The 18,499-nt window shown below is 47.6% G+C and overlaps 1 protein-coding gene across 1 annotated transcript in view; it reads left to right on the top strand.

The window, feature by feature from the left end:
• Positions 1-18,499, top strand: part of CPA6 (carboxypeptidase A6) — a 241,128-nt gene that overhangs the window by 134,123 nt on the left and 88,506 nt on the right. The window lies entirely within an intron of this gene.

Below are 18,499 nucleotides of genomic sequence, written 5' to 3'. Positions count from 1 at the left end.
TTGAGCAATGTGTTTTGGGGTGTCTTTTTACATATACTCATGCTGGGTGAGAGAAATATCTCGGCAAAAGACAACTTTTCCCATTTTTTATACAAAGTTGGCATTTGACTAAGATATTTATCTCACCCAGCATGGGTATATGTAAAATGACACCCCAAAACACATTGCCCAACTTCTCCTGAGTACGGTGATACCAGATGTGTGACACTTTTTTGCAGCCTAGATGCGCAAAGGGGCCCACATTCCTTTTATGAAGGCATTTTTAGACATTTGGATCCCAGACTTCTTCTCACTCTTTAGGGCCCCTAAAATGCCAGGGCAGTATAAATACCCCACATGTGACCCCATTTTGGAAAGAAGACACCCCAAGGTATTCAATGAGGGGCATGGCGAGTTCATAGAAATTTTTTTTTTTTGGCAAAAGTTTGCGGAAATTGATTATTATTGTTTTTTTCTCACAAAGTCTCCCTTTCCGCTAACTTGGGACAAAAATTTCAATCTTTCATGGACTCAATATGCCCCTCACGGAATACCTTGGGGTGTCTTCTTTCTGAAATGGGGTCACATGTGGGGTATTCATACTGCCCTGGCAATCTAGGGGCCCTAAAGCGTGAGAAGAAGTCTGGAATATAAATGTCAAAAATTTTTTACGCATTTGGATTCCGTGAGGGGTATGGTGACTAAGTTCATGTGATATTTTATTTTTTGACACAAGTTAGTGGAATATGAGACTTTGTAAGAAAAAAATAATAATTTCCACTAACTTGGGCCAAAAAAATGTCTGAATGGAGCCTTACAGGGGGGTGATCAATGACAGGGGGGTGATCAATGACAGGGGGGTGATCAGGGAGTCTATATGGGGTGATCACCCCCTGTCATTGATCACCCCCCTATAAGGCTCCATTCAGATGTCCGTATGTGTTTTGCGGATCCGATCCATGTATCCGTGGATCCGTAAAAAACATACGGACATCTGAATGCAGCCTGACAGGGGGATGATCAATGACAGGGGGGTGATCAATGACAGGGGGGTGATCAATGACAGGGGGGTGATCAGGGAGTCTATATGGGGTGATCACCCCCCTGTCATTGATCACTCCCCTGTAAGGCTGCATTCAGATGTCCGTATGTGTTTTGTGGATCCGATCCATGTATCCGTGGATCCGTAAAAAACATACGGACATCTGAATGCAGCCTTACAAGGGGGTGAGCAATGACAGGGGGGTGATCAATGACAGGGGGGTGATCAGGGAGTCTATATGGGGTGATCACCCCCCTGTCATTGATCACCCCCCTGTAAGGCTGCATTCAGATGTCCGTATGTGTTTTGCGGATCCGACCCATGTATCCGTGGATCCGTAAAAAACATACGGACATCTGAATGCAGCCTTACAGGGGGGTGATCAATGACAGGGGGGTGATCAATGACAGGGGGGTGATCACCCCCCTGTCATTGATCACCCCCCTGTAAGGCTCCATTCAGACGTCCGTATGTGTTTTGCGGATCCGATCTATGTATCAGTGGATCCGTAAAAAACATACGGACGTTTGAATGGAGCCTTACAGGGGGGTGATCAATGACAGGGGGGTGATCAGGGAGTCTATATGGGGTGATCACCCCCCTGTAAGGCTCCATTCAGATGTCCGTATGTGTTTTGCGGATCCGATCCATGTATCAGTGGATCCGTAAAAATCATACGGACCTCTGAATGGAGCCTTACAAGGGGGTGATCAATGACAGGGGGGTGATCAGGGAGTCTATATGGGGTGATCAGGGGTTAATAAGGGGTTAATAAGTGACAGGGGGGGTGTAGTGTAGTGGTGCTTGGTGCTACATATTACTGAGCTGCCTGTGTCCTCTGGTGGTCGATCCAAACAAATGGGACCACCAGAGGACCAGGTAGCAGGTATATTAGACGCTGTTATCAAAACAGCTTCGAATATACCTGTTAGGGGTTAAAAAAATCGCATCTCCAGCCTGCCAGCGAACGATCGCCGATGGCAGGCTGGAGATCCACTCGCTTACCTTCCGATCCTGTGAACGCGCGCGCCTGTGTGCGTATATGCGTCCAGGAGGAATGAATCAACCACCTCCAGGACGCGTCGCTGCGTTCGGCGGTCCGGAGGTGGTTAACCAAAAAAAGTGATTATCCCTTAACTTATAAAACTCCTTTAAATATAAATTATTCCACAGGGGGGGGGGAATGCAAAGCATGCGTAATATTAAGAACAGTCTTGATTTTATTCCAAACTTTCTGTAACATATAAGAAATCGGGCAATCAAGACCCTTAACCCCCAATTGACCGGTCTCAAGAATAGAAAACAAATCAACCTAGGGACCATTATATTTTCCATGGAGATATCTCAACAGCCCATTTTCCTCTGCATTTAAGCACCACTGAATTTGTGCGCTGAGGTAATATCCCAACAAAACGTAAAATACAGTCCCCCATCCCCATAGGCAGGATATAAAAATTTCAGCTTAATCCGAACCCTTTTTCTGCCCCACAACAGGTCATTGATAAGTCTTTCCAACGAATAGAAAAAAGAATCATCAATCCATGTGGGGCAGACCGTCAGGACATACAGTATAGATGGAAGAAGAGTCATTTTAACAAGTGCAATCCTATCTACTTGAGAAAGGGGTAACCTCAGCCAAGATTTAACGTTATCCCTTACTTTTTCCAATAGTGGCCTGACATTATGGTCAATGTAATCACGTAGATAAAGGCCAATTTTTATCCCCAAATAATCGAGATGGTCTTCTTTAGTCAGCACTTTCATATTTGCAGCAATCCCGCTGTGCTCAAAATGGCCTAGCGGGAGAACTGTTGACTTGGTCCAGTTTATTTCAAAGCCAGAAAACACACCAAATCCATCTATAATCTTGGTTATATATTGGAGTTCTTTAGAACCATCCTTCAAGAATATCTAAATGTCATCAGCGTATAAACTGATTTTATCAGTCGCCCAACCCCCCAAAACCTGCTATCGCCTCCTCAGACCTGATTTTACTAGCCAATGGCTCCAAAAAGATGGCTAATAGCAGGGGGGAGAGTGGGCAACCCTGCCTAGTGCCCCATTGCAAAGGGATGTCTACGGAGGAAACCCCATTAACTTTAACTCTAGCTATAGACTCCGCATAAAGTCAGGCTTATAAAGTTACTACCTAAATTCATCTGGGACATTATCTGCCAGAGGAAGGGCCACTCAACCCTGTCAAACGCCTTAGTGGCATCAAGCGACAGGATAGAGCCACCCCCACCCCCCGCCAGATTAAACATTAAGAAACGCTCTATGAATATTCAACTGTATATGTCTCCCAGGTATAAAACCAGTCTGATCTGGATGAATTAACTTTTTTATTATCTTCTTAAGTCGGTTCGCTAACGCTCTCGCTAGAATTTTATAGTCAGTATTTAAGAGTGAAATGGGTCGATAAGACTCAATTTCACTCTCATCTTTTCCCTTTTTTAATATCAATCTAATTGAAGCCTCTCTTAACGAGGGGGGTAGTTTACCATCCATTAAGGACTGATTTATTACTTAACTAGGAAGGGGCAACAAAACATATCCATGCAGTCTATAAATTTCAAAACGTAGGCAATCTGATCCCGGTGTAGAGTTACCACTGATATCCGATAACGCAGTCTGCAGTTCGCCCACTGTAATAGGCTCGTTGATAGATTCCCTTTCTTGCTCAGAAAGTCTTTGCAAGTTAATCCAACCCAGATAAGCCCTGAGATTCTCCTCACCCCCGTTTAATTCTAGATTAAAGATTGGCATAGAACAGGGATGCCCAACCTGCGGCCCTCCAGCTTTTGAAAAACTACAACTCCCAACATGCCCTGATAGCTGTAGTTTTGCAACAGCTGGAGGGCCGCAGTTTGGGCATCCCTGGCATAGAACATCAAATGCAATGCTGCACAGTAAAATCTATAGGAATTGGATTTCCGCTTACAAGATATAATATATAATGTATACAATACAATATATAATACATATACTAGTAAAAAAAATAATATATATATATATATATATATACACACAAAAAAGGAAAAATAAACAGCAGCACTCCTTTGATGCCAGGTGCAAATCCCAACTTTTCCAGGACATGGAACGATGAATGTAGAGCAAAAAAAGTAAGGCAGCACTCCGGTCTTATGGTGAATAGGTGGATACTTTATTACACCCACCAGCAATGCAGCATTTCAGCTCTCTTAATGTAATATCTATTAACTGTACAATTACCAGAACATGCAGACCAGTGTACATGGCCGTTATTAGCATAGTCACAGTTCAGATGACGTGGTCATTATACTAAAGCCTACTTTTGAAAAATCTATCACCCTGGTATTTTTATTCATAAAGAGGATGAACAAACTGCTGGTCTGCGGAGCTATACTTGTTTTCAATGTATCTAACAGGCTCAAACAAGTAATTTAATAGATTGCTTGGGGACCTGGGGCCTACATTAGCCAGGCTTGTGATTAGATGTGCTGTTCGCTGTTCTTCGTCCTTATATTTGTGCAAAAAGAAGGATGAGGCTGCATAGCACTGATGGTAAGGTGTCTGACCTGTGCAGGAGAGCTGCCAAAGCCATTTAGTATCAAACAGTTCCAAATACTGCTCACAAAACATGTGGATGAGTTTGTTCACCACTTAGTTTTGCATATGGTAGTATTATGCTAGTACTATGTACATCTGTTGTATGGATCTGTAAAGCAGTGTCCATTGCCTCTATGGATCAATACTGAACCTCCACATGACTTCATTTATATACAGAGGCTTACAGGTGAAACTCGAAAAATGAGAATATCGTGCAAAGTTCATTTATTTCAGTAATGCAACTTAAAAGGTGAAACTAACATATGAGATAGACTCATTACATGCAAAGTGAGATATTTCAAGCCTTTATTTGTTATGATTTGGATGATTATGGCTTATAGTTTATGAAACCCCAAAGTCTCAATTTTGAGGTACCCTTTGCTCAGGGGGTATGGATTAATTAGCTGAATTGAGTGTGACACTTTGAGCCTAGAATATTGAATCTTTTCACAAAATTCTAATTTAAGGCTGTATTAATACAATTCCTTTTAATTTGCATTACTGAAATAAATGGACTTTTGCACAATATTCAAATTTTTCGAGTTTCCCCTGTATATAGGTTTTCTTTACGCGGATTCATGTAGGATATATGAGAACAAAAAATTGTAGCATGCTCCATCACATTTCTTATGATCAGCCACGGCACACACAAAGATAATGCTTCCATAAGCAGGTTATAAACAGTTAATTTCAAGGGAAAGGATATTCACCTTCTAGGTGAATATTCACCTTCATGCTTCTAGGCTACCAGGATATTGTCATGCATTAAACAAAGCATGGACCCGCGGGGCAGGGATGTAATACTACCACTTTACAAAGCTTTGGTGCGGCCTCATCTGGAATATGCAGTTCAGTTCTGGGCACCAGTACATGGAAAGGACGCACTGCACTGGAAAAAGTACAGAGGAGGGCGACTAAACTGATAAGGGGAATGGACGGTCTTAGTTATGAAGAAAGATTAAAGAGTACCTTTCACCATAATAAAACCTCTAAACTAACTATACAGACGCGTAGAGCGGCGCCCAGGGATCCCCCTGCACTTACTGTTATACCTGGGCGCTGCTCCTTTCGCCCGGTATAGCCTCCGGTATCTTCATAGTTAGGCTCCACCCAGGGGAACCTGCCGGCGTCTCATTCTTCCATGCTGTAGCGCTGGCCAATCGCAGCGCTCAGCTCATAGCCTGAGAGAGAAAAAAACCTCTCAGGCTATGAGCTGAGCGCTGCGATTGGCCAGCGCTACAGCATAGGAGAAAGAGACGCTGTCAGGTTCCCCTGGGTGGAGCCTAACTATGAAGATACCGGAGGCTATAACCGGAGAACGGATCGGCGCCCGGGGATAACAGTAAGTGCAGGGGGATCCCTGGGCGCCGCTCTACGCGTCTGTATAGTTAGTTTAGAAGTTTTATTATGGTGAAAGGTCCTCTTTAAAATAATTAAATTTATTTAGTCTTCAGAAGGGACGTCTAAGGGGGGACATGATTAACCTATACAAATATATAAATGGACCATACAAAAAATACTGTTAAAAACTGTTCCATGTAAAATCCCCTCAAAAGACAAGGGGGCTCTGCCTCTGTTTGGAAAAGTTCAGTCTCCAGAGGCATCAAGGCTTCTTTAGTATAAGAACTGTGCGGAATATTCTACCTCAAGGCGTGGTCACAACAGGAACAGTGGATGGTTTTAAAAAGGGCTTAGATGACTTCTTAAAAGTAAATTACATTAATACCTATGAAAATGTGTAGAAATCTGGGTCCCACTCCCTATTTCTAAAATTAATTTCCCCACCCATCCCTTGGTTGAACTTGATGGATTTATGTCTTTTTTTTCAGGCTACTTTCACATCTGCGGTTTCGTATTCAGGTTTTGAGATCCGGCAAAGGATCTCAAAACCAGAGCAAAACACTTCAGTTTTGTCACGATTAGAGTTGAGCGAACCCGAACTATAAAGTTCGGGTTCGTACCGAACTTTAGGTTTTTCGGCACCCAGACCCGAACATTTCCGTAAAAGTTCGGGTTCGGTGTTCGGCGCTTTCTTGGTGCTTTTTGAAAGGCTGCACAGCAGCCAATCAACAAGCGTCATACTACTTGCCCCAAAAGGCCCCAACGGGCTACTATTCGCATGGCTGTGATTGGCCAACTGCAGCATGTGACCCAGCCTCTATTTAAGCTGGAGTCACATAGCGCCGCCCGTCACTCTGATCGGATTAGTGTAGGGAGAGGCTGCAGCTGCTGTCAGGGAGAGATCAGGGAGAAATATTATCAAGAACTGCCTTTTTACTCAGCGATCTACATCAAATGTGTTTTGTGGGTGCAGTGCACAATTTTTTTAAGCCTGCACTGAGCCAACTACTGCTGAAAACAAACTTTTTTTTACTTCAGTTTGTCAATATCAATACATAATCGGCAGCCATTTTATGCAACGATAGTGCACCAGCACTATCTATCTGCATGTCTGCTAGTCCAGAAATAGTGTTTTGCTTACTGTGCTTAAAAAAACTTTTTTTTCATATAGTGCACATCTAGGATTAGACATGCATAAGTAACTGTCACATTTAGGCCACAAATAAGGCTTTTAGGATACTGTGGTGAAAAATCCCTCTGATATAGTGCACATCTGGGATTACAAGTGCATAAGGGACTGTCACATTTAGGCCACAAATAAGGCTTTTAGGATACTGTGGTGAAAAAAAAAACTTTTTTCATATATTGCACATCTGTGATTACACGTGCATAGGTTACTGTCACATTTAGGCCACAAATAATGCTTTTAGGATACTGTGGTGAAAAAACCCTCTGATATACTGCACATCTGTTATTACACTTGCATAGGTAACTGTCACATTTAGGCCACAAATACGGCTATTAGGATACTGTGGTGAAAAAAAACCCCTTTTTTTCATATATTGCACATCTGTGATTACACGTGCATAGGTGACTGTCACATTTAGGCCACAAATAAGGCTTTTAGGATACTGTGGTGAGAAAAAACATTTTTTCATATACTGCACATCTGTGATTACACTTGCATAGGTGACTGTCACATTTAGGCCACAAATACGGCTTTTAGGATACTGTGGTGAAAAAAACCTTTTTTTCATATACTGCACATCTGTGATTACAAGTGCATAGGTGACTGTCACATTTAGGCCACAAATAAGGCTTTTAGGATACTGTGGTGAAAAAACCCTCTGATATAGTGCACATCTGTGATTACACGTGCATAGGTGACTGTCACATTTAGGCCACAATTACCGCTGTCATATAGAGTTTTTTTAAAAAAAAATAGAGTGCAATACCCTACATCAGGGTTTATATTGGCGGTTAATTATTTTTAACATACTTAACCACTTTTTACTTTGCTTTGTGAACGCTAACTATGAGGCAAACATCTAATAAGGGATGCGGTCATGGTCATGGTGGTGGTGTTGGTGGAGCCTCTTGTGCAGGGAGAGGACGTGGCCGTTCTGCCACAGCTACACGTCCTACTGACCCTACTACCTCAGGTCCCAGTAGCCACCAGAATCTACAGCGATATTTGGTTGGGCCTAATGCCGTTCTAAGGATGGTAAGGCCTGAGCAAGTACAGGCGCTAGTCAATTGGTTGGCCGACAGTGGATCCAGCACGTTCACATTATCTCCCACCCAGTCTTCTGCAGAAAGCGTACAGGTGGCGCCTGAAACCCATGCCCATCAGTCTGTCACATCACCCCCGTGCATATCGGGGAACCTGTCTGAGCCTCAAGTCATGCAGCAGTCTCTTATGCTGTTTGAAGACTCTGCTGGCAGGGTTTCCCAAGGGCATCCACCTAGCCCTTCCCCAGGGGTGGAAGACATAGAATGCACTGATGCACAACCACTTATGTTTCCTGATGAGGACATGGGAATACCACCTCAGCACGTCTCTGATGATGACGAAACACAGGTGCCAACTGCTGCGTCTTTCTGCAGTGTGCAGACCGAAAAGGGTGGAAGACGATGCAGGGGACGATGAGGTCCTAGACCCCACATGGAATGAAGGTCATGCCACTGACTTTCAGAGTTCGGAGGAAGAGGCAGTGGTGAAACCGAGCCAACAGCGTAGCAAAAGCGGGAGCAGGGTGCAAAAGCAGAACAGCCGTCGCCAAAACAGTTTGCCTGCTACTGGCCACCGTCAACAGGGACCGAGCACACCAAAGGCAGCTTCAAGGAGTTCCCTGGCATGGCACTTCTTCACACAATGTGCTGACGAAAACACCTTCAAAACCAAGAAAGGGCTCAGGCACCTCCTGCTCCCTCTTCTGCTGCTGCCTCGGCCTCTTCCTCCGCCTCTGGAGGAACGTTGGCACCTGCCGCCCAGTAAACAGAGGATGTGCCACCAACAACACCACCTCCGTCACCAAGCATCTCCACAATGTCACACGGAAGCATTCAGCTCTCCATCTCACAAACCTTTGAGAGAAAGCGTAAATTCCCACCTAGCAACCCTCGATCCCTGGCCCTGAATGCCAGCATTTCTAAACTGCTGGCCTTTGAAATGCTGTCATTCAGGCTGGTGGAGACAGACAGCTTCAAGCAGCTCATGTCGCTTGCTGTCCCACAGTATGTTGTTCCCAGCCGCCACTACTTCTCCAAGAGAGCCGTGCCCTCCCTGCACAACCAAGTATCGGATAAAATTAAGTGTGCACTGCGCAACGCCATCTGTGGAAAGGTCCACCTAACCACAGATACGTGGACCAGTAAGCACGGCCAGGGACGCTATATCTCCCTAACTGCACACTGGGTAGTTAGTGGCGGCCGGGCCCCAGGCGGAGAGCTGTGCATCATCGCAGGGCATCATTCTTTGCCTCCTGTTGCCTCCTCTTCCTACTCGGCTTCCTCCTCCTCTTCTACCACCTCCTCATCCGGTCAGCGACAGACCTTCACCACCAACTTCAGCACAGCCAGGGGTAAACGTCAGCAGGCCGTTCTGAAACTGATGTGTTTGGGGGACAGGCCCCACACCGCGCAGGAGTTGTGGTGGGGTATAGAACAACAGACCGATGAGTGGTTGCTGCCAGTGAGCCTCAAGCCCGGCCTAGTGATGTGCGATAATGGGCGAAATCTCGTTACAGCTCTGGGACTAGCCGGTTTGACGCACATCCCTTGCCTGGTGCATGTGCTGAATTTGGTGGTGAAGAAATTAATTCACAACTACCCCGACATGTCAGAGCTGCTGCGTAAAGTGCGGGCCGTCTGTGCGCGCTTCCGGCGTTCTCATCCTGCCGCTGCTCGGCTGTCTGCTCTTCAGCGCAACTTCGGCCTTCCCTCTCACTGCCTCATATGCGACGTGCCCACCAGGTGGAACTCCACCTTGCACATTCTGGAGAGACTGTGCGAGCAGCAGCAGGCTATAGTGGAGTTTCAGCTGCAACACGCACGGGTGAGTCGCACTGCGGAACAGCACCACTTCACCACCAATGACTGGGCCTCCATGCGAGACCTGTGTGCCCTGTTGCGCTGTTTTGAGTACTCCACCAACATGGCCAGTGGCGATGACGCCGTTATCAGAGTTACAATACCACTTCTATGTCTCCTTGAGAAAACACTTAGGGCGATGATGGAAGAGGATGTGCCCAGGACGAGGAGGAGGAAGAGGGGTCATCTCTAACACTTTCAGGACAGTCTTTTAGAAGTGGCTCAGAGGGAGGTTTTTTGCAACAGCAGAGGCCAGGTACAGCCAGCCAGGGCCCACTACTGGAGGACGAGGAGGATGAGGAGGAGGATGGGGATGAAGCATGTTCACCGCGGGGTGGCACCCAACACAGCTCGGGCCCATCACTGGTGCGTGGCTGGGGGGACGCAGATGATACGCCTCCCACAGAGGACAGCTTGTCCTTACCTCTGGGCAGCCTGGCACACATGAGCGACTACATGCTGCAGTGCCTGCGCAACGACAGCAGAGTTGCCCACATTTTAACGTGTGCTGACTACTGGGTGGCCACTCTGCTGGATCCCCGTTACAAAGACAATGTGCCGTCCTTAATTCCCTCACTGGAGCATGATCGGAAGATGCGCGACTACAGGCGCACGCTGGTAGACGCGCTCCTGAGAGCATTCCCGACTGACGCCGGGGGACAAGTGGAAGTTCAAGGCGAAGGCAGGGGAGGAGGAAGAGGTCACCAATGCAGCTGTGTCAGCGCCAGCACCTCAGAAGGCAGGGTTAGCATGGCCGATATGTGGAAAAGCTTTGTCACCTCGCCGCAACAACCAGCCCCAACTGCTGATATGGAGCGTGTTAGCAGGAGGCAGCATTTGAACAACATGGTGGAACAGTACCTGTGCATACGTCTACACGTACTGACTGATGGTTCTGCCCCATTCAACTTCTGGGTCTCCAAATTGTCCAAATGGCCAGAGCTTGCCCTGTATGCCTTGGAGGTGCTGGCCTGCCCTGCCGTCAGTGTACTCTCTGAACGTGTATTTAGCACGGCAGGAGGCGTCATTACAGACAGACGCAGCCGCCTGTCCACAGCCAACGTGGACAAGCTCACGTTCATTAAAATGAACCAGGCTTGGATCCCACAAGACTTGTCTGTACCTTGTTCAGAATAGACATTTATACCACCATCAAACATACATTCTTGTACTCAAGTCAAGTGCAATGATTCTTTGTTTTCTTTTTTTCTATTTGTCCCAATATTTTGGGGGCTACCTACCCCAATGAAAAAAAAAAAAAAAAACATTGTTGGCTACCTCCTCCTCCTTTATTGCTGCCTCCACCTACAACACCACATTCACCGCCTCCTCAACCTCCGACTCCATATCCACCTCCTTCTCTGAGTTGCAGGTTAAAAATTTGTAATTTTTTGTTATTTTATTTAAAGTTATTTCCCTATCCACATTTGTTTGCAGAGCAGTTGCCATGCTCTTAAGAACATTTTACTGTCTTTTACATCCCTCTAGCCTTTTCAAGGACTATTTTAGAGCCATTTTAGTGCCCTAAATTGAAAAAATTCTTATTTTCAATTGTCGGGTGACATTTTACCATTTTTGGAGTATACAAACCCCTGCTGTGCCTGGGTGACAGGGGCCTAAATCTCTCAAAATCCTCTGTTCTATTGCTGGGTGACATGAACCCCCTTTTGCCGTGAATGAACCCCTGCTGTGCCTGGGTGACAAGGGCCTAAATCTCTCAAAATCGTCTGTTCTATTGCTGGGTGACATAAACCCCCTTTTGCCGTGAATGAACCCCTGCTGTGCCTGGGTGACAGGGGCCTAAATCTCTCAAAATCGTCTGTTCTATTGCTGGGTGACATGAACCCCCTTTTGCCGTGAATGAACCCCTGCTGTGCCTGGGTGACAGGGGCCTAAATCTCTCAAAATCGTCTGTTCTATTGCTGGGTGACATGAACCCCCTTTTGCCGTGAATGTATCCCTGCTGTGCCTGGGTGACAAGGGCCTAAATCTCTCAAAATCGTCTGTTCTATTGCTGGGTGACATGAACCCCCTTTTCCCGTGAATGAACCCCTGCTGTGCCTGGGTGACAGGGGCCTAAATCTCTCAAAATCCTCTGTTCTATTGCTGGGCGACATGAACCCCCTTTTGCCGTGAATGAACCCCTGCTGTGCCTGGGTGACATGGGCCTCGTTCTCTTAAAATCCTCTGTTCTATTGCTGGGTGACATGAACTTCCTTTTGCCGTGAATGAACCACTGCTCTGCATTGCTGACAGGGAACTAAATTTTGTGAAAACATCTGTTACTGATCGGAAGATGCGCAACTACAAGCGCACGATGCTGATGGCATTCCCACATGACAGCGGGGGCACAGTGGAAGCACAAGGTGAAGGCAGAGAAGGAGGAAGAGGTCGCCAACGCAGCTGGGGCACCGCCAGCACCTGAGAAGGCAGGGTAAGCATGGCCAAAATGTGGAAAAGCTTTGTCAGCCTTGGAGGTGCTGACCTGCCCTGCAGCCAGTGTATAGTGTGAACGTGTGTTTAGCACGGCAGAGAGCATTATCACAGGCCGCAGCCAATGTGGACAAGCTTACGTTTATTAAAATGAACCAGGCATGGATCCCACAGGACTTGTCCGTACCTTGTGCAGAATAGACATTTATACCAGCCTCAACCATCCATTCTTGTACTCAAGTGCACTTATTCTTTGTTTTATTTTGTTATATGTCCCAATATTTTGGGGGATACCCCAATTTAAAAATTTAAAATAACACAAATCAGTGTTGGCTACCTATTCCTCCTTCACCGCCGCTTCCACCTACACTGCCACGTCAACCTACACCGCCACATACACCCATCCACCGCCTCCTCAACCTCCTACTCCTAGATCCAGATTTTTATTTTAAATTTTTCTGTATTTTATGTTATTTTAAGTCATTTCCCTATCCACATTTGTTTGCAGAACAATTGCCATGCTCTTAAGCACATTTTGATGCCTTTTGCAGCCCTCTAGCCCTTTCCAGGACTATTTTAGAGCCATTTTAGTGGCCAAAAGTTCGGGTCCCCATTGACTTCAATGGGGTTCGGGTTCGGGGTCAAGTTCGGGTCCCGAACCCGAACTTTTTTTTCAAGTTCGGCCGAACTTGCCGAACCCGAACATCCAGGTGTCCGCTTAACTCTAGTCACGATGCATTCTGAGGTACAAAAATCCATTCAGGGTGCATCAGGATGGTTTGTTCAGTTTTGTATACCGGACACAAAACTGCAGCAAGCTACATAGAGACATAGATACATAGTAAAGGTTACTTTTACATCTGTGGCAGAGGATCTCAAAACCGTTTGATTTAATGCACCAGGATGCACCCGTTCTGTTAGGATGTGGTTGTGTTAAATCGAAATGGAACAAACTGGATCCGGCAACAAAAACAACGAAAGTCAATGGAACCGTATACATCACCCATTGACTTGACAATGTTTTTAATACCAGATCCGGTTTGTTCTGTTTCAGTTTAATTCAACCTCATCCTAATGGAAAGGATGCATCCTGGTGTATTAAATCAAACTGAACCATTTTGCTTTGGTTTTGAGATCCTCTGCCGGATCTGAAAGCCAGAATACAAAACCAAAAATGTGAAAGTAGCCTTAACTATGTAACATGTGTCATGAAGTCTAGTACGTGGCTAAGTAATTTATGCAACAGTCCATATTTCCACATGGAGACACAGACCAATAATAATGAACATTTGTATACCGTAGTGTGACCACGGCATCTGAGAGGTTAAATGTCTGCAATCGGCATTACCACCGGTTGCAATCTTTAGCTGCAGGTGCCTGCTGTATGAAACAGCAGGCACTAGGTTGCTATGGCGTCCGCTTCATTCCGGAGTGGGCACCATCTTTTCTAAAGACCCGACATGTGACATACTGTTACTTCATATGTCAGGAAAGGTTTAAGCTGCATGAATGATCGCTATTATGATTGTTCATCCTCATACAGTTTCATTGTTTGTTGGCAACAGCTGAATATTTACACAAGGCAATAATTTGTTGTCAAACGGGGCAATTATCAGGGAACAAGCATTTATATGAATGTTTGTTCCTGATAATTGGCCTGATAATCTGCATGTTACCCTGGTATCCCATGCCCATCTCTGCCCTGCTTCCTTTTGTGGGCATGGGTACCATGCTCCTCACTCTGTCCCTCGCTCCAGCTCCTGTGGCTGCTGACATCTTCTGCAGGCTGTGGCTTGCACATCCTTCTCCTTGGCTTCCTGTCCCGACTCTCTTGGGGTGTCCTTTAAATGTTCGAGCATGCTTTAGGCTTCCTGGTCTCTAGTAACCAGCAAAGGTTTGATTCTCTTTCTGACTACCTGTGTACCAAACTTTAGCCTCACTACTGACTCTGATTTCTATCCACCTGCTCTGACCTTAACTTGTTCTCAGACTGCCATACTGCTGCCTGCCCTCAACTCGGAATTATCCCTCGAATACGCCAGTATTCGACCTGTCCCGACCTCAGCTTGTCTTCTGACTACGGATATTGCCTGACCCCTCAATGCTTTGCACCAGTGTTTCTGATTCCCTTGGGTCAGCTGCCTACTACACTGGGACTACTCCAGGAGGGAGCAGCCTGGTCTGTTCCTGCAGTGAAGTTCAGATCCCTGTATAGGGTTTAAAGGGGTGATTACTAGGGGATCGTCAGGACAACGCCATTAGGTTTAGCCCAAAGCCAAACAAACATTGTCTGTTACACCACTCATGGGTTTTAACATCATGAGGACTTTACTGGTTGAAAAAGTGGATCATCCTATGTGGCACAACTTCCAAAATAATATGAATGTAATGTCCTTTTGCTGTTTGTCCAAAATGACCCATTGTCATCTTAGTGAAACCCAGACCCTCATTGAGGATACACTGAAGCTTTAAAATATAATTGCATACTACAGCAGTAAATTTTGCTACACTCTTTCAAGAACCGTGAACATTCCAAAGACCATTATTCATCCTTCACCAAATTTTTTACTTTACACATGTGGACAAAAACTGAAATAATAATCCATTAGACTGGTGGCCTTCTGGGGAAAACTGACATCCAAAGGGTAAAGCTACTTTCACACTAGCGTCAATATTTTACGATATTGAGATCAGTCATAGGGTCTCAATATCGGAAAAAAATGCTTCCATTTTGTCCCCATTCATTGTCAATGGGGACAAAACGTAACTGAACAGAATGGAATGCTCCAAAATGCATTCCGTTTCATTCTCTTACCGGAGAGCAAACCACAGCATGCTGCGATTTGCTTTCCGTCCTGGGATACGGAGCAAGTCAATGGGGACGGATCAGTTTTCTCTGACACATTAGAAAACAAATTCGTCCTCCATTGACTTTCAATGGAGTTTATGAGTAGAGTTGAGCGAACACCTGGATATTCAGGTTCGAGAAGTTCGGGCGAACTTCCCGAAAATGTTCGGGTTCGGGATCTGAACTCGACCCGAACTTCGCCCAAACCCCATTGAAGTCAATGGGGACCCGAACTTTTCAGCACTAAAAAGACTGTAAAATAGCCCAGGAAAGGGCTAGAGGGCTGCAAAAGGCAGCAAAATGTAGGTAAATCCCCTGCAAACAAATGTGGATAGGGAAATGAATTAAAATAAAAAAAAAATAAAAAAAATTAACCAATATCAATTGGAGAGAGGTCCCATAGCAGAGAATCAGGCTTCATGTCACCCACCACTGGAACAGGCCACTTTCAGATATTTAGGCCCCGGCACCCAGACAGAGGAGAGAGGTCCCATAGCAGAGAATCAGGCTTCATGTCATAGCAGAGAATCAGGCTTCATGTCACCCACCACTGGAACAGGCCACTGTCAGATATTTAGGCCCCGGCACCCAGACAGAGGAGAGAGGTCCCATAGCAGAGATTCAGGCTTGGGTGTGTCTGGTGTCTGCAGCTGAGGTGAAAGGGTGTGTCTGCTGCAGCTCCTGAACCTCCACAGCACAGGCCTCTCTGGGGAGTTTCCTACCATCTGCTCCCCAGGAGGAGTTCCAGGCTTGCGGGGGAGTGTGACACCTTTTCCTCCAGCCCAGGCCCTGCCTCTCCCTAGGGAGCTGGTGGGGTCCTGTGGCCATGAGCTCCCGGAAGGGTGCCCCTGCTCCCCGGCTTGGGTCGGAGGGGAGCATGGACGTGCGGCGACCGACTCTGAGCGATGGCGGCGAGGGGGTGAAAACATCTGGACGCGGTGGTAGCCAAGTCCCCCCTGAGGACCCGAAGACATCAAAAGGAAAAAGGCTACCAGCAGGAAGCCGAGAGGTGTCATCCCAGGTAGGTTGGGGGTCTCGGTAGGAGGGAGAGAGTACCCCCACCTACAGCTCTCGTATAGCAGCCCACCTGCGAGAATACGATGAGCTGGGACGGCACCTCAAAGCCGTAAGGAAGGATCTGAAGGAGACGAGGGCCAGGTCCACTATCTCCTCTAATTCAAAGAGGCCCCCCCTTAGAGAAAAAATTAGGGTCCTGAAAGAGGACCTGGAGGCCTCCCTGAAGCGGCAGGACCAGTTGCTGGAGGGCAGTGGGCCCTTCAGAGACAAGCTACTGAACGGGGATCGATTTAGGGAGATGGAGGCTGCGAGGAGAGGGGAGCCGTGCGGGGGTGCGGAGAGCGAGGTGGAGGAGTTGGAAAACTCTGAATCTCTGGCATCCCAGGCGGGTCCCCAAACCTCGCAGTCTGAACCGGCCCTCCCGGTAACTCCAGTGACGGAGGCGTACAGTGGCATTCCGCCAGAACAAGAACAATTGCGCTTACCAGCGTTGCCATCTTCGGATGCGGAGTCAGCTATGGAGGGCAGCGATGAAGATGGTGGTCTACTGAGAGAGATCAAAATGTTGGAGTCGCCTGTGGTAGACTTTCAGGGTTTTGTTTTCGGAGAGGACCTGCTGGACGAGGACGAGAGCAGTGGCAAGAAAAAGAGGAAGAGCAAGAAGGAAAAAAAAATACATCCAGACACGTTATGTCTATACACGCTTGGTGGAGGCTGAAAAGTCTTCACCAGGCGTGTATCCCGCTAAACTCCCTGGCTCGGCATCTGAGGTGGTGCCTGAGCGGAGGAGCGGGGAGTTTGTGCAGCCCAAAATGGCGCCGGACGCCGTCCCTGCATGCAGAGGCAGGGAGGAGGTGCCAGCAGAAAGCGGGATCCGGCAGTCATCTGTTGAAAGTGGAGGGGGCGGGCAAAAACATCGGGAGGCCCCGCCCACCACTCTGCCAGCCGCTCCGTCCACCGCTCTGGCTACCGCCCTGCCTGCCGTTCAGGTATGTGGGGTGGTGCTGGGGCGGTGTGATGATGAGGTCACCGTCCCTCCTCCCCGCGGCGGTGATAGTTCTGGGTCCCCGCCTGCAGCTGCCAACGTGCGGCGGGGATCAGGGGAGGCGGCGGCAGTGAATGAAGCAGGAGGCGTGGCCGGGGTGTGTCTGGAGGTGCGTCTGGGCATCCTCCTATTGGCGCGCATGCGGGCGTAGCTGGGGGGGTGCCCGGCCGTGCTTCTGGACACGCTCCCGAAGCTGGGAGTGCAGGTGCAGGCGGTAAGCGCCTGCGTTTTGAAGAGCCGGGGGCCGGAGCTGCCGGGGAGAATGTGACTGCGGCGCTCCGGTCCACTAAGAAAGGGTGCATTGCGCCAGAACAAGTGGCCATGTACATTGCCACTGGACACGCCCCCTCTGTCTCTGCCTCCTTCTCCAGCGCTGAATTAAGTGCTGGGGAGGGGAGGAGTGTCATGATCAATGCCCAGGTCTCAAGGGCAGCAGGGGGGGGCTTGACCAGTGGCAATGAGGGTGGCAAGGATCATAGTAGAGTAAAAAATGATAAGGCAATAAGTAATGTTAAGGATAGTAATAAAGGAAATAATAAAGAAAAAAATAAAGGTAAAATGACACCTGCTGCACCAGCTGTCCCAGCAGAGAGAAAGGGTGCATGTGAGCAGGGTGGTGGTAGGGGTGTTGGTGGAGGTGCTGCATCTAGTCCCAAAGGTGGGATGAATGCTGGGGGTCAGCGGACCGTCGCTGAGAAAGCGGTGGCTGCGGCTCCTGGTGTCCGCCCTCCGGAGGGGTCCGGTGTGGTATCTGGTACTAGTGTAGTGGGGGGGCCGGTTCGGTTGCCCCTCCTGCGGCCGTAACACCTGGCAGAACTTATGCCAGTGTGGCTGCGGCCGTGGGGGGGGAGGGGCTATCCTCGTTGGCTTCCTCATTCCCGGGAGTCGCGGTTGGTGACTTGCAACGGCGGCTCCTGGAGGCCCTGAAAAAGGGGGAGAGTTCAATGACAGTAGAGGGTGAGAAGGTGGACCTATCCTTATGGATAGACAGGCACGGCCTGCGAGCTTTCCGTGAGGAAAGGGGTGGCGAGACCACCTGGTCCCTGCCCACAACCGGCCCTGGGACCAGACGGAATGTAGTCTGTCTCAAGTGGAGAAGCAATGATGCCTGCCC

The sequence above is a fragment of the Bufo bufo genome, chromosome 5 (assembly GCF_905171765.1).
Source record: "Bufo bufo chromosome 5, aBufBuf1.1, whole genome shotgun sequence".
Lineage (NCBI taxonomy): Eukaryota > Metazoa > Chordata > Amphibia > Anura > Bufonidae > Bufo > Bufo bufo.
Note: the sequence above shows the minus strand (reverse complement) of the source record. Positions and strands in the feature narration are given on the sequence as shown.